Consider the following 17,824-nt stretch of genomic DNA (forward strand, 5'->3'; position numbering starts at 1 on the left):
AGGCACATGGGTGAGCTAGGAGGGAGGTCTTGTGGCAGCTGTGGAGCCTGTGGACAGTGAAGAAGAGGAGGCAGAAGAAGAGGATATCGACAATAGAAACAACATTATCCAGCAATACTTCCAGCGAGACACAGGTAAGGAGATATCACTCCCTCACACATCTCATACAATTGTTTGACCTATCATAAGTCTGTCACTTTCACCCAGTGCATGGACCCTGACTTGTCACTTTGCCTTTCCATTTAACAGATGTGGGTCCCACTGTGTGACCTCTGCTATATTAAATCATGGACTACAGCTGTGTTACATCGGTATGTTGACAATAAAATTGACATTGCTATATTCCATAGTTATTGCAAATACACATTTGTGAAAGCACAAACTGACTCCAGATTGTTTTGTGATTCAAGGGTGTTTATTTCTGTGAAAATAAGTGGAGGGGGTTGTAAAATTGGCAGGGGTGATGGTGGAGGAATGTCCATGGCATAGTCCAGTCTATTTGTTTCACAGGTGCATTGTCCAAAGGGGCATAGGAATTAGTGCAGTTTAAGGATGGGCAGGGTGACAAAGTGGGACAGAAGGATGACATTCAGGGGGGTCTAATTTCCTGTCGGGGGTCTTGGCATTGTTCTCTGTCTTGTTCCTGGATCTCAGGAACCGTTTGCGGGGTGGTTCTCCATCTGCAGGGGGTGGGGTGCTGGTGTTGTGGTCCTATGGCGGTGCCGCCTGTCCACTAGCGCTGGCGGAGGTGGTGGGCTGTTCATCATCCAGGCTAGTGTCAGTGGCCCCTTGTTGTGCCACAGTGTCCCTCCTGGTGTTGACAAGGTCCTTCAGCACCCCTACAATGGTGACCAGGGTAGTGTTGATGGACTTGAGTTCCTCTCTGATCCCCAGATAGTGTTCCTCCTGCAGCCGCTGGGTCTCCTGAAAGTTGGCTAGTACCGTTGCCATCATCTCCTGGGAATGATGGTACGCTCCCATGATGTTGGAGAGTTCCTCGTGGAGAGTGGGTTCCCTGGGCCTGTCTTCCCCCTGTCGCACAGCTGTCCTCCCAGTTCCCCTGTTTTCCTGTGCTTCTGTCCCCTGAACCATGTGCCCACTGCCCCCAGGTTCCTGATTTTCTTGGGGTGGTGGGTTTGCCTGGGTTCCCTGTAGTGGTGGACACACTGCTGCTTGACGTGTCCTGGGGGCAGAGGGATGGGCCCACTGGGTGGGTGCTGTGCTGGTGTTTCCTGAGGGGGGGAGGCTCTGTGGTGGCATGTGCCAGTGTCAGGGGAACCGACTGTCCTGAGGTCCCAGATGGGCCGGGCTGTTCATCTTGATCCAGTTGGACAGAGCTGCTGTCATCACTGTGGGCCTCTTCTGTGGGGGGACTGGACATGTCTGGAACCTCCTGTCCAGCGACGTTGGGTAGGGGTCCTGCAAGGGTGTAAAGGCATGATTATTGTATCTGTGTGTGCCATTGTGTGCAATGGGTGAGTGACCCTGTACTCCAGTGCTTGCATTCTTGTCTCGGACCTTGTGTGATAATTGGTTTGGGGTCTGTGTGGGTATCTGTTGTGGACATGCTTTGGTGATGGGTGTCCATGCTTTGGTGTTGCATGCAGGGCTTGGTGTTGGGATGGGTGGGTTGTGATAGTGGGACATTTGTGAGGTGTTGGAGTGATGGGGGTGAGGGTGGGGGTATGTGATAGCATGCAGGTAGGGTGGGGGTTGTAATAGTTAAGAGTTGACTTGCCAGAGTCCATTCCTCCTGCTACTCCAGAGAGGCCCTCTGGATGCAGTATAGCGAAGGCTTGCTCCTCCCATGTTGTTAGTTTTGGGGGAGGAGGTGGGGGTCCACCGCCAGTCCTCTGTACTGCAATCTGGTGTCTGGAGACCACGGAACGCACCTTCCCCCGTAGGTCATTCTACCTCTTCCTGATGTCATCCCGTGCTCTTGGACGCTGTTCCACTTTGTTGATCCTGTCGACGTTTCTGCGCCATAGCTCCATCTTCCTAGCAATGGAGGTGTGCTGCACCTGTGATCCGAATAGCTGTGGCTCTACCCGGACGATTTCCTCCACCATGAACCTGAGCTCCTCCTCAGAGAACCTGGGGTGTCGTTGAAGTGCCATGATGTGGTGTGGGTGATGTGTGAGGTGGTGTTGGTTGTGATGAGAGAGGGAATGTGTTTGAGTGTGCTGTCCGAGGTGCGTGGATGGTGTGTGAGTGATGGTGTTGTGTGCCTGTGGATGCTAGTGTTGTTTCAGGTGGTGTCACTCTCTGGCCTTCTTTCTCAATTTTGGTAGTAAGGGTCTCTGGGTGATGTGGGTGTGTGTTTTATATTGGATTGGGTGTGTGGGAGTGGTGTGTGTATGTGTATCAGGTGTGTGTATTTCGATTTGTCCAATGTGGTTGTGTTTTTTAAATGTGTTTGTATTTTGAGCGCGGCGGTGTGTACCGCCAATGGAATACCGTGGTTGAAAGACCGCCGCGTGGATTCGAAGGTTGTGATAGTGTGGGCGGATTCCTGTTGGCATGACGGTGTGGGTTTTGTTATCACCAGTTTATCACTGGCCTTTGGTGTGGCGGACTTGTGTGGGTGTCTGGATTTTGCCGGATTCCGAGCTGTGGGTCGTAATAGCTGTAGTGGAATTCCGCCGCCGCAGCGGTGTGTTGGCGGTCTTCTGCACGGCAGTACCGCCAATGTTGTTATGAGGGCCTCAGTCAGCTAAGTCCAAGCTCAATTGCACACATAATGACACCATACTGTACTCCTATCAACAAGTAACCGATATTATTCACTGGCTTCTCCTAATACAGTTTAAATGTTCACAATAAATGACCATCCATATGAAAAATATGAAACCATTCAGATCTCCCAATATTTGAAGCTGCACTTGAATGACATGTTAAGAGCTGATCTGTATTACATTTTACCCGCAATTTGGTAATTAAAACTTGTACTTTCACATTCAGGATTTAAATAATTCCCAAAACATTATTCAAGCCTCTCCATACCTAGATTTATAGAACATTAGGATGTATGAAGTTATTAATTATATTTTGTGGTGATGGTCTAGTACACATATAAGAATTGGCTATAGATTTTTGATAATTGATGCCAAGATTACAGGTGCTCTTTTCTGAGCTCCCATAAAAACTATTTGGTGGTGCAGGCATGAGGTGTGGTTCAAGCGAGCTGCCCTTGGTGGCCTGAGTTCCCTGGGGTCGATGGAGATGGGCTGAGATAAGCTTTCTCAACTGCATCGCTTGATCGAAGTAAGATGGCAGACTCTCCCTGAGTCCCAGCGGCGTGGCTGTCATCTGCATTCTCACCTTCCACTGAAGGGGGGCATTGGTGACAGCCAACCTCTGAACCCTGCAGACCACAGGTAATCCCCCAGGGAAGCCGAGCCCCTCAAAGAGGGATCGCCATCAAGACTGCTTCATTTCTGGGCTGCTGTGCCATGAAGGGAACGGCAGTCTGAGCCCCATCTGACCACATGACCTTCACCTTCACCCTCCATTGGAGAGAGCCATCTACATCCATCAACAGCTTCTTGCACCTTGGGGCAAAGCGGGCTATGAGGGACCCCCTTGGCAGGATGGTCCTCTCCAGGGAAGACCCCTTTGAGACCACCCAGCTGCTGAACCGACGAGCCATGAGGGGATTGGAGGACTGGGCCTGCAGGGGAAACGGGCCGAGCCAGCAGCCTCACAGCTGACTACTGTGCCATGAGAAGAACAGCTGACAAGTGGACACCTGCCTACACAACAGCAGGATAATTGGAGTCCCTCCTACTATAATCCACTTGATCATCAATCGGATGACCTCCCCCTGCGGGCCGCCAAACCCATGGAGAAGGAGGGTGTTGGGGAACCTCAGGCAAGTTTGGCAGTTTGGCAGAAGGAGGCATGCCCTCCCTGGCCTGGAGGCCGGAGGGAGCCTGGGGCCGACAGCACACCATACCCAGACCAATGGAGTGTGGAGGACTTTAGCTGCCATGGGGGGCTTCAGCTGCAATTAGCTTCCCCTTTGTGAGCTCTGGGGCCTGTGGACTACGATTGCTCGTGCTGCCCGAACTGAGAATGGCAGGGCACACGGGCCAGGAGTTGCGCTTTTCCACAATACACATGACTCCTCCGACACAGAGCATGTGAGGTCCCTATGAACCAAGATGGGGCACAAAAAGCTCCTAGCAACCATAGCTTAAACCTAAATTGATAAATACGTGGTACCAGCCAGGACAGAAAGGGACCTGAAGGGGGAACTCTTGGGTGACCAACTCCAGCAGGTAGGAGGGGACACCACAGTAACACAACACCCAGTTCAGGACTCTCGCGATTCCCTCAAATCTAATATCAGAGAGTTTTGGCAAAATAGTGCAGATGTGGCCCTACTTTGCCAGAGGCTCTGAGGCTGAGGGATGCATCTAAGAGTTGTAGGACATGGTTTGCAACCTTTAAATGCAGGTGACCAGCCTCCCTTTCAAGACCCTTACTGACCAAGCTGACAATGCTTAAAACAGTATACGCAGGAGCAATTTCCTCTTTGTAGGGTTTCCCGAAGGGGGCATAAGGATTAGCGGTGGAATTGTTTCTGGAGCAATGGGTGAAATCATGGATTGATAGCAACCTCTTATAGGCCTGCCTTATTTTTAAACAAGCACATTGATTGTTGTCTCACAGGTCACCTCCAGGGGCCCCTCACACCTCATGATTGCCAAGATCCTCAGTTACTGAGATAGGGATGCTATCCTGTGAGGAGCATGGGTGAAGGGGCAACTCATGTACCAGGCTGAATGCATGATGGTTTTTCTGGATTACATTCAACAAGTCCAAAATTTATGGGAATCATGTGATCGTGTTCAACAAAAACTCAAAGCCATCAGACTACAATATATGCCCCTATTCCTGGCACAGCTGAGAGTGATTCACAAAGGCAAATCACATTTTTTTGACTCCAGAGGAGGCCTGGAACTGGCTAACCGAGCAAAGATCCCTGAGGACAACTCAGCCCACACCATTGCCAGACCACCCAAAGTCTACCAACTGAGCTGCTACTGGTGGTGGACACTGGGGTCCCAGGAGCAGAAGTGGTCATGCAGTGGGAGGCAGGGCCACTCAAAGACACCAGCCTCTTCGGACTCAGAGAAGGACACAAATGTGTAAACTATACTGGAGACTGGCAATGCTGACAGGGCCTCCCACCCTCTTTCGAGAGGAGCAGCTAAACTGGCCATAACAAATTTCCACAGACCAGCAGCAAGGTGTCCTGACTATGATGACTGAGAAGCTATGGGGGTAACCCAAAAGAAGGCTGATATGACCACCTAGCTGTGAGTTGGGAACCAAGTTCGGGTGACGGATGCTTCTAAAGGGGGTGAAGTGTAGGGAGGAGACTTGAGGGAGAACAGAATTGGTTTACTCGTTCTGTTGTTAATTCTGAATTTCATTTCCAGGGCACATACCGGGCTACCCACGCCTCACATCATCTTCAACATCTCAGACTCACCTCCCTGAGTACTGGGAAAAAGGAGCCAAGCAGTATTTATCCAGACCTGGCTTTGCCTGTGACACACCCTATGACACTGCACACAACTCACTGCTTAGATAATCATGACTGATTTCACAGTAATGACATAGTGGAACATGAACAGTCTCCTCAACCGTTTTAAGAGAGGGACAGTCCTGAAATTCCTATTCTGGCACACTACCCAAGTTGAACTGCTCCAGGAAACTCACCTCCTGGGGACAAGCTGTCCCTTCCTATTTTGCTACGGATACAGTAAGATATGTAATGTGGGATTCAACCACGTCTCCAATGGAATACCAACTATGCTTCACAAATCCCTGCTGATGGTAATCTCCTGGGTCTCCTATGAGGCCCTATAGAGATACGTGTTACCAGAAGGGTCAATAGATGGCACCCTCTACACCTTGTGAAGGGTATACATCCCTCCACAACTTCCACATTGTAGACACTTAAGGAGTCATTAAAACTTTGGCGGACAGAAGAGCCCGTTCGACAAAGTCCCGATGGGTGGGTTGGCGCCAGTGCGCTGCCTCCTGACCGGCCCCATTATGAGTTTCCCGCTGGGTCAGCGGGCGGAAACAGAGCTTTCGCCCGATGGCCAGGTGAGAAATGGCCTACAGCATTGTCTCTGGCTGGTAATAGAGCAGACACGAATGCTGTAGTGCTTAGGGTGCACCAGCACCCATCGCAATGTTCGTCAAACAGTGATTATTGCAACGGGGCTAGCCATGGGGGCCCCTGCACTGCCCATGCACAAGTGGATGGGCCCCCCTAGGAGCCCCCTGCAACCCATCTCCACCAGCCATTTCATGGCCGTGCTACCGCCATGAAACAGCTGGTAGAGAAGGGAGTTGTAATCCCCAGGGTAGCGCTGCTTGCAGTGCTGCCCTGGTTGATTAGGACCGCCAGCACCGCCACACCATTGTGTCAACGAAAAGTAGTGGTGCTGGCAGTCTGACCGTGGCGCTACTGCCGCCGTCGTGATGTGTCAATCGGACCGTCACATTGGCAGTGGTCCAACCGCAACCATGACCCTGGCAGTCATTGGACCGCCAGGGTCGTAATAAGGACCCTAGGGACCGTATACAATCCCTACACCCAGCAAGGCACTTGTTGGGAGGGCTTTAACAATATCATAGGCCTCTTGGAATCCATATGGGCCCCAAGACTCACCCTAGAGAGGGAAAGGGACTGGCCAATTGGGCACTAGGTCTGGGTCTCTGTGAGGCGTGTAGGGTATGGAGCCTGGATGATGGGGATTATACACATGCCTCCGCAGTGCATGACTCCTTATCTTGTATAAACCTTTTCTTGCTAATGGCCCCAGACCTTCTGCATACTTCTGACTCCCGCATCCTAACATGAGGCATTTTAGACCATGCACCAGTCGTGGCCCAGGTGGGAAACTGGAGAGGGGTGGGGGAGAGACAGATGGGGTGCCTCAAAGCCTGATCCCTCTTGGATAGAGGATTTACCCAGACCATAAAGGCCCAACTGAAGGCCTTTCTAAGTGTTAACCAGGGAACGGTGGACTCACCAGGAACACTTTGGGAAGCAAGCAAAGCTACTATGCATTGTAAAGCACACTCCTTTATCAGGGACCAGGAGTCTTGCCTAGATTTCAGATCAGACGGGGCACTAGACAGGGATGCCCCTTACCTCCCCTTCTCTTTGCACTGGTGATGGAACCAATGGTGACCTGGGTGAGAAGTGACACCCAGGTCTGGGGGTTTGACTGAGGAAAGGCCTTGGATGACAAGATAGCTCTCTACACAGACAATGTCCTTCTCTTCAGGGCTCGCCCAGTGGGGACCGGACACTGACTTCTCTTTATTTTGGACACCTTTGGGTCCACTTTGGGACTGAAGGTAAATTGGTCCAAATCACTTCTGGTCCCCTAGCAAGGAGACAGAGGAGATAAAACCTGGCACCACCACCTGCCCGTCATGCGCCTCAGTTTTCAATACCTCAGGATTCAAATGACTTGGAAGCCAAACCTAGCATGGAGTCCTAATCTTGGACCCATGCAATTCAGGAAGACCTAAATAGATTGACCAAAGTCCCACTCTACCTGTTGGGCAGAGTGGTTTTTGTATAAGATGATGATCCTTCTACACTTCTATACAGACTCTAAAACTTTTCCTTCTTCATCCCAATTCATTTGTTCAATGCCATCACTGCTAAAGCCCATACATTTATTTGAGCCAGCAAATAAACCCCCACAGAACCTCCTTTGACAAATGTGTATATTCCACATTCGGTAGGGGCATGGGCATGGCTGACATCCGTCTCTATTATTGGGCTGCACACATGTTCATGGTGAATGACTGGATGCTCAAGGGTGGGCGGACCCCGCCTTCAGGGTGGAGGTCTCACTGATTGGCCTGGACAGCCTCACAGGCATGCTGTATGGGACATCAGTACCCTGGGCCCTTCCAGAGATGACTAGAGTAGTGCTCCACACCTTGAGGTTGGCACTCCACTAGATGGGCTGGGACCAATGGGTAACAGTGAACACCCTCTCTGGGATGGCAGTTGGTTAAGCCAGGTGTCACAACTGGAGGGCTTCAGGGGTAGGGACAGAATAGAAGTGTTGAGGGTGGAGGATGTGTGGGAGAATAATCACATGACATCCTTTCTCACCGTTAAGGCCGAGTTCACCCTACATAAATCCCAATTATACCACTACCTTCAATTGCCTTATCAAGCACAACCGGACTATAATCCCTTGGAGGCTCGACTACTCTTGGGCTCGCTAGTTAAGTGGGGTATCTCACAAGTCTACAGGGGCCTGGTCAGCCTCTCACCCTGTAACCCCTCAAACATGAAGGTGCTCTGAGAGTGTTGGTTGGGCCCTTCCAAGAGGAGGAATGGAGGGAGGCATGCATGACCTCATGCAATTTATTAATATCAGCCCAACTCTACCTCATTTAACTACACTATTTATAATGCACATATTTCACACCCAGACAGCTATGGAAAGCACAAAGACTCTCAGAGCTCAACTGTGCTAGATGCCAGGATGGCATGGGAGACTTCTTTCACATGGTCTGGGGATGCCCTATCATCCAATGATACTGGCTCACCACATTTAAATCACTCTCAGATGTACTGGGTCAACAGATAGAGGCCTCCCTAGAGTTGCCCTACTCTGGATGTTGGATGACCTGGGGAGCACCAGAGGTTAAGGTATCCTGGTGGACATAGGAAGGTTATTAGCAAAAAGTGGCATAGAAAAGCACTAGGAGAAACCAGGGCCCTCTCTCCCACCCATGATAATGGAGAACTTGCATAGACCGTTGTGCAAAGGTGGAAGAACCTACTTACATAGCACATTGATACCCTAGTATATTGGGGAAATGGTGGCCATAATATGGGCTGATTGGTGAGAGTGGTCGAGGTGGGGTGGAAGAGAATGAAAGTGCAAAGGAGATCTTATTGGTTAAATCCTAAGGGCTCATGGTGGAGACTTGCAATGTGTGCACATTATTTGTACTTTATCGAAAATCTAATAAAACGTTCTTATAAAAACATAAAAAAGGTGACAGGAGAAATGGTGATATCATAAATGCATGTCAACATGCTAACAGGTCTCCTGTGTTGTTATGCATAGCATATGTCTTAGCTATACAAAGAAAACAATAATAATACCATTGTAAATGATGTTTGATTTGAAGAAAATGGTTTTAGAAACAAAACAAATCTTTAATGGCATAAAACTGTATGTAGGGTCTGATGTTGAGTTTTGTGGATAGGTTACTCCATCACAAAAGTGGCTGATATTATGTCGACTGTGTTACAGGTGCAATGCATCCATTGGGACTTGGAATATGGCGGACAAGATAGTCATGACATTTGTGACAGAGTAAACCATCCACTGAATTCTAAATCAGGCACACAGTCATGATGAGATTGTTGTCATAATAAAACAGCATGAACTATTGATAGGAATTTTGATTAGTAAATACCAAATATTGAGAAACATAGTACGTATAGGTTACAATATTTATTTTTCTCTTATAGGCATCCAGCCGAGCTAGGAGATGTTGGCCAAGAAGGTGGGAAAGAGATCATCCCCTTGGAGATGGAAGGTTGTGGCACAGAAACCGAAGGACACAGTGGCACGGAGGGTGATGGGTTTGGAGACGAGGCCACTGCATCATTAGATTCCGTGGCCTCCACATAAGACCAGGCTTAAGTGATGGTGGAACCCAGAACATCTCCTTTGCCCATGCACCTCAGCTCTTGCCCCTGCTCGCCCAGCATTGATGTTTGAAGAGGCTCTAGACCTGTTAAGTAGCCTTTCTGTAGGGCAGACTGCACTGTTGTGTGCCATCCAGGGGTGAGCCATCCACTTAAGCCTTCCAGGATTATCCACAATACAAAGAGTCATGTCAAGCATCACAGCCCCCTCAGATATCACTGCCTCCCAACCTCCACCACCTTCCCCTTCATCTCTGAACCCTTCCTCTTTCTAAGCTCATTCTCTAACCACCATTCCCCCACCAACCTCCTCAGAGAAAACAAACCCAAGCTCCAGCAACACACTCACATCTCCACACAAACATACAGGAAAACAAACACACAGATTAACACACAGAAAGACCCACTAAAAAAACAAATACAAAATTATACATACAGACACACAAACAAGCACCACAACCACTACCACCAAAGACACATCCAACAGACATAATCACTACAATCAGAATGACGCACACAGACACCAGCAAATACACACAGACACAAACACTCAGGCCACAACACAGAACTACACCAACACCCTCACCATAGATGACCCCCACAATCTCACCTAAACCCAAACCCACAACCTCGCCAAAACCCCCACCCTCACCCAAAATCATACTCCCACCCAAACCCACACTCTAAAAAAAAATAACACTGTCACCCAAACCCATTCCCTCGCCCAAACACATACCCTCACCAAAAACAAAAGCTTGATCCAAACCCACACCCAAACCCTCACATACACAACAAAAACACTTTAACACATCCAAAACCACCACATCTAATCCTGCAACCACACACACATTCGCCCTCAGAACAAGACACAACATTCAATAAGCACAACACCAATCCCAGCAGTTTCTAACTCCAAGAAACTCACTACACTCATCCAATCTAGCTTTACTCCTCCCTCACACTCAATCATACTTCCAAAATGACCATCCTGCCCAGTAATTTTTTGAGGTGCCTGACATCCATCAGCTCATGGAGTGAGACTAGCTGCTTTAGGAGGCACAATTATTTCTAGTACCCCTGGACACAGGATTCAAGATTATGAAGCACTGATGCGACTTTAGCAAAATTGTAATGGTACACATATTTTCTTTGATTGATAATGTCATTTTTTTAAAATTTGAGAGGCATGTCTCACAAATCATATTAAAAAAATCATATTAAAATTATTTATATGACAACATAGTTTGGTTTCTGTTTCTCACATACACAACATAAAAATGTATTTTGTTTTATTACAGTAACGTATAAAACATAGATTTTTGACATGAAGTTAACATAATAATGATAGGTATACAGTAAACCTTTTACATACATTGAAACCACATTGGATGTTGATTTGAGGTCACTATAACATACACATGTAAGTGTGAGTGTTATACAACTCTTCTATGTTGTTATGGTTACAGTTGTACTTTGGCAGTCATTTAAAAGTATAATATACATTGCTTAATTGGTGTGCGCTTCGGCCGTATTGATGGAGGCGTACGCTTCATTTAAAATTGATAATAATGCCTGTATGACAAAAATAGCTATTAGGTTGTTGAAAATACTTTTTTTTAAAGTGTAAAGGATCCAGGGCAAATTTTAATATGGATGAGACGCAACATTTTACATGCATCAATAGAAAATATGATTTTTAAGGAAAATCTTGAAATTTTGGAATGCGATAATTTATGAAAAAAACTATATGAACATACCTTCTGTTATGTCAGCAATGTGGTGGCTCATCATACATTTCAAACAGCAGGTACGCAAAGCATTGTAAAATTTGCCTCAGGTGAACGATCAAGGCGAAAATATAGGTAAGATTTGTTATCCCCTTTTATAGGTCAGAAACCACCAGGTCAAGTGTGGAGGTTTAACCGCCATGCTTACGACGATATTGTAATCTGGCAATATGGTTGAATCGCCTCGTCAGCTGCTTTTCGGCAATTGTTCCGCCGACGGAGGAATCTCAATATAACGAAGACGGCGAGGTTTGATGGAGTTTAGCCATTATACCGCCAACATGTAAATCAGGTGGTTGGACAGTTTCGACGCCTGGCAGTTGGAACGTTGATTTTCGACCGTCCGGAAGCATCGACTAAAATGTAAATCATCTCCTAAACCACAAATTAAAACTATAAACTATGAAGAAAGGGACCATATTGTATATATCTATTACGAATACATATATTAATGTCTACACAAGCCGGAGGATGTGTCCCGTGTTGGAGGGGTTGTATGTTACAAGAACAGTGAACCATGAATTGAACAGGCACTGAATGGAGCGTCACGTAAGAAGGGTTTCAATTCAGAAAGAATCCTTCTCCAACCAAAATCTTATTAAATCTATCTCAAATAAATACTGCCAGCGCCAATCACTGCATGTTCAGTCTAAGGGTGATGTCAAGTCGTTCCTGGTAATTAGATCTCTAACTTCCCTTTCTGAATGTGATAAATGCCATTAAAAACTATCACTCTCACACCTGGAGCTCACGCCAAAAGAGGATAATGCCTGCTTATCACTTTATGAATGTGATTACGATAGTATAATACATTCTAACCAGTTTTTGATTTTTTTTGTCCTCACTACTGTTTTAAATCTGGCAGGATCATGACCCGTGCTCGATGCGTGGTTAGCTCCCTACATCCATATCTGTCTATTTCTGTGCTAACACAGGTGTTTTAGAAAAAATATGAATGAGTGCTCATGTACTATGAGAAACGGATTTGTGTAGAAAATGTAATAACGTAGAAAAATAATGCACGCATTTGAAAATGTGATCATGATGAGTGGCCCAAATGTTCATGAAGAATACTTATTAATGGTTTATTAATATGAAATTTTGGGTATATGTTAGATTAATGTAGTAATATGACATATTAAGGGTTATGCATTATGTATTAGCTTTATTAATTGTAGGCCTTAATTTAGCGAAGGTCTTGGCCTAGTTGCACGGCCTCATGTCAAGCTGTAGTTCTTAACATATAATAAAATGGCTGTTCAGAGAGTTAAACTGTGATTTTCCACTGTACTGTCTAAGGGGATCATTCTGAGTCTGGCGGGCGGCGGAGGCCGCCCGCCAGACTTCCCCCCTCCAAAATACCGCTCCGCGGTCGAAAGACAGCTGAGGGTATTTTGGCTTTTGCACTGGGCTGGCGGGCGACTGCCAAAAGGCCGCCCGCCAGCCCAGTGCAAAAAACCCTTCCCACGAGGACGCCGGCTCAGAATTGAGCCGGCGGAGTGGGAAGGTGCGACGGGTGCAGTTGCACCCGTCGCGAATTTCAGTGTCTGCAAAGCAGACACTGAAATTCTTTTTGGGGCCCTCTTACGGGGGCCCCGCGACACCCCATACCGCCATCCTGTTCCTGGCGGGAGAACCGCCAGGAACAGGATGGCGGTATGGGGTGTCAGAATCCCCATGGCGGCGCAGCAAGCTGCGCCGCCATGGAGGATTCAATAGGGCAGCGGAAAACCGGCGGGAGACCGCCGGTTTTCCCTTTCTGACCGCGGCCAAACCGCCGCGGTCAGAATGCCCTGCGGGGCACCGCCAGCCTGTTGGCGGTGCTCCCGCCGACCCTGGCCCCGGCGGTCCGTGACCGCCGGGGTCAGAATCACCCCCTAAATGTGCTCGTAGCTAAAAGTCTTTCTCATGAGAACCGATTGCTAGAGGATGCTGTTCTTGGTAAATGTAACATTATGAGTGTAATATGTGTAAGACTGACTTTCGTAGGAGGAGAACAATGGAGACACTGACTGGAGTATAAGCTGCAACAATATTGTTACCTGACAAGCCGGATGATGAGGACATTACCAGAGAAGCCAATCAGCGACATGTGAACGGATTAGTGGTAGAATACAGAGATTTGAAGTTTTTGTTTTATTGGCCAAAGTGTGAACATGAGATCCCTTGACCAATAGGGACTCGGGAAGTAGTTTTAGGAAATCTAACTTAGCCGTACGGCACCAAGGGAAGAGAGACATTTGCCCATTTTCTTGCTTAGCTGAAAGGTTGTTACTTTCTTTAGCGTCTTGACAAGAGACGTGCTTAACTTTACTGCTTAAAGACTTTGCGTTTTCTGAACTTTGATGCTGAATACTGATGTCCTGCTGACAGGGACTATCCTAGCTTGCCGATCCAAATTGAGGAGAGCTATATGAATTTCTAAATGTGACTTGCAATGTATGCTTGCTTTTTCTTTCTAGGTACCAATAGCACTGTTTTGATAGAGCCATAGTTAGATGTTTTCCAAATTGGTGTTTGCTATATTGTTTTGCATGAAGCCCAACATGCTGATGCTAATCTGGTGTTAGTTAAGGATTCTCACTAATGAAAGTCTGCAATAGGGAATAACGTTTGATGTTTTTCTTTGCTGAATCTAAATGTATGCGATATCGTTTGCACAATTGTTTTATTACTGATTTGCACTGTAACCTTAGAGTGTATAATAGTACAGGCTTTGATTAGATTGTGTTTCTTTCGGCATTTTGGACAGCCAGTGTTGTTTCTGTATGTGTATCATTTGATTTTGAGATTAACTGACATGAGTTTAGCATTGTTAATATAAGGAAATAAATATTCTAACTTTTACTAAAGGTTTGGTTATTCATGACTGAAAGGTCATTGCGTATGACAATTACTGAATCCATTGATTATTAATGCTATTGATTATCATTGATGATATGGATTAATTATTGATTATTGAGCTGCATGTACTGGAGTTATGGTGGGAACATCTTAACTGCAAGTCAAAAGGTTTATCGACCTATTCGCCTCCCCTTATACGTTTACTTATTAAGGTCAGATGTACTAACAGAGATGGTAGCAGAGACGGATGGTTTGTCTCCTTAAGAGCCCATCATAGATGTCCGTTACAGAGTAACAGGTACTAACAGAGATGATAGCAGAGACTGACGGTGTGTCTCCTAAAGAGCCCATCATAGATGTCCGGTATAGAATAACAGTTATTAACAGAGATAGTAGTAGGATTGATGGTCTCAGAAACGGTAGCAGGAAGACATAATGATCAACGGAGATGGTGGTAGCTTGATGATTTGGTCCTTTGAGAGTTCATTATTACTGAGATTTGGATTTTTTTTTTCAGTGATGCTAATTGGAGAGAAAATGTTCCCCTAAGTCCAGAAATGGCTTTCCGAGAATCTCAGATCTTGCCAATGGTTGTTTGAGAATGTTCTCGGCGTTCTAGTGACAGTGTGAATGTAGTACGGTTTTGCACTTGCATATCTTATGCAAATTGCAGGTGAATTGTGATGTTTGTGAGGGTTTAGGGAGTTTGCGTACTCCAAATGAAGCAGTAGAAGGAGTGTGCGTACTCAGCAGTGTGAGAGTAGGGAAGTCGTCGAACTTCACATGTGTGTGGCGATTTGTGCTCGAAAATTGTCCACATGGTTGTTGATGTACGGACCCTGCGTGGCCTAATACTCCGGTGTATATTGAGAAGTGTATGAGACACTTGGTTTTATATTATAATTTGTCTGGTTTAGTAGGTCGATCGGGTGTGGTCGACAAGTCAGAGCGTCTGTCAAAGTGAGTGAGACAATTTTCGACTGAGATCTGGCAAGTCCTATGTGCACCAGGACAGACCCACTGATCAGTTGAGAGTAAAGTTTGCGGGTCGAATTTTGCTTGTAAATCAGGGAAACTGAGAAAGAAAGAGTAGCTACAAGAGCACGAGCCATCAGTGAAAAATCCATAAAGTTTCTGAAGCGATTGTGTTACCTTTCCTGTAGTAAACCAGCAGATTTGTTTTTTGATTTTGGGTTTAGTGCTCACAATTTTTGCATTAGTTTTGTGTGAATTGAAGTTGAGAGGACAAGCCGCAAGACTTTGTCAGCCCCAGTATGTGTGAGTGTGACGTCATTGGAGCCGTGCTGGGATAGGTCGGTTAGGGTCACGCACTGATTGGCAGCCGGCTGTGAGAGGCAATTGGTTGAAAAAGTGGGTGAAGAGAATTCTGGGGAAAAAGCTCACTTCCTGATTTGAATTTGAAAAAAAAAAAGGTCAAAAAGCTGACATTTTTCAAAGCTTTAAGGAGTGCTTCAAGGGGAGATACGTACATTACAATTAATATATGCGAGGCTACACCGCCAGAACGTACACCAGCTTACATTGTAATGGAAGAGAAGGGTGTCGTGCCATGTCTTTGGCTAAAGCAATGGTGCAAAGTGACAGAGAAAGATGGGAAGTTAGCATTTCCTACAAATGGAACGTTCAATTTGAGGGTTTTAGAGCATTTGAAGATAGTGCTATATGAATCGAAGCCCCTTCCAAGACCAGCACAGTTCGAGGCATTATGGATTTGGGAGTTAGTAGTTAGATAGCAGCAACAACAGAAATTCGAGAGGAGAATGAGAAAGGCAGAAAAGACTTTAGGTACAATGGTGCTCAGAGGGCTTGGAGGATGGAGACTTTGCATGGAATTAAGTTGTTTCCGGCAATTACACAGGACAATGAAAAGGAAGGAAAGCTACTAGAAAGACCAACAGAGGCCCGTCTGAAAGTAGGGAGGCTAGAAAGTCTTCAAAAGTGGAGGAGGAACCAGATGATGATGAGTTCATTATACAGTTATTGAGAAATCACCCACCACCATATGCAGGACATGAGAGTGATTCGAGCACCAGTGCTGATCCTACAGCTCTGACACAGGTTAATGGGATAGTGAGTCCGATGCAGGTTGATACTAGCCTGACACAGAGTCCGATGAGGGGTAGTCATAATGCGCCTTCTACTCCTGTGGTGCAAAATCAGGTGCAACCGCCACAGGTTCAAAGAATTTACCCTGATGTGCCCATTATGGAAATGACTTCGAACTTAATGGTGCCTACGGAACAGATTTTCCCAAGACCGATGTTGGTTCAGACAGAACCAAATCCACTTTTACTGCCCCAAGGGCAGCTGCAAGTCATGCTGAGATTCACTCCAGTAACAGGGACACAGTCAGATATGTCTTTAGTGATGAATCAGAACATGGGAGTTACTCTCCCACAGAACTTAACAAGCATCAACCCCAGATGCTATATCTTTACCTATTACTGTTGTTCCAGCCATACCCCTATTTGCACAAAAGAAACCTAGTGTAGGTGAACATGGTGTCATGACACAGAATGCAATGGGGGGAGGACATAACAAAAATACTCGAGCACTTTCTCCTGTGGGACAGACTTTTGACGGATCAAGATCACCTTAGTCCATTCGGAGTACTTCCAGATACTATGGTAGGGTCATACATTAGTCAGAGTTTGAAATTGTTGACCATGCAGACCCCAAATGCAGTTGCACAGCAGGCGCCACCAGTCCAAGCCAGTAACATCTTGTTGCAAGGGCTGACCGCTCAGCAGTTGACTGAATGGTTAGACAAGCTGAATACCTTGCCGAGTGCATCAAAGGCAGAGGAGTATTTGAATTATGCTAGGCTAAGCATGGAAGCTGGTGAGCTCATTGAAGGAACTATGGGTGTGAATAGGTTGGAGTCCTACACAGAAGTGGAATTGAGATACCTATGCCCAAAGATTACAAGGGAAGTGAGTAATGTGCAGCAGAAGCTAGCATACCTGGCAGAGATGTACAGCATAGAGATAGAGAAAACAAAGCATTTGAAGAGGAGTTACAGATTCGATTTTGAGACTAAAGATTTTGAACACATGAGATCTGCCGGAATAAAGGCACACCTTAAGGAATTGCTTCAAAGTGCCAAGACCCACGGAGCATTAGACAAGTGGGAAGGCAGATGGGTAAGGAAAAGAGAGACAAAAGGAAAAGGGATTTTTGTGGAGCTGACTGCAACTGTGCAGCAGGGTCAAGATCCAGTGAAGATTTTACCAATGGGAGAGATTCCAGGAGGGAATTTTATTCATGTCCATTGGAGCAGAAGTGATATTCTATCATTTACAAATGATTATCCAAAATTGAGGGAGAAGCCAATAGAGTGGTACCAGCAGACAGACAGGTTTGTGAAACTTGCAAAGTGCCTGTGGAAAGACTTGAACACAATACTAGAGATGGTAGTCCCAGCTGATCTGTGGATAGAATGCAAGAG

Source organism: Pleurodeles waltl, chromosome 7, assembly GCF_031143425.1.
Source record: "Pleurodeles waltl isolate 20211129_DDA chromosome 7, aPleWal1.hap1.20221129, whole genome shotgun sequence".
Taxonomy (NCBI): Eukaryota; Metazoa; Chordata; class Amphibia; order Caudata; family Salamandridae; genus Pleurodeles; species Pleurodeles waltl.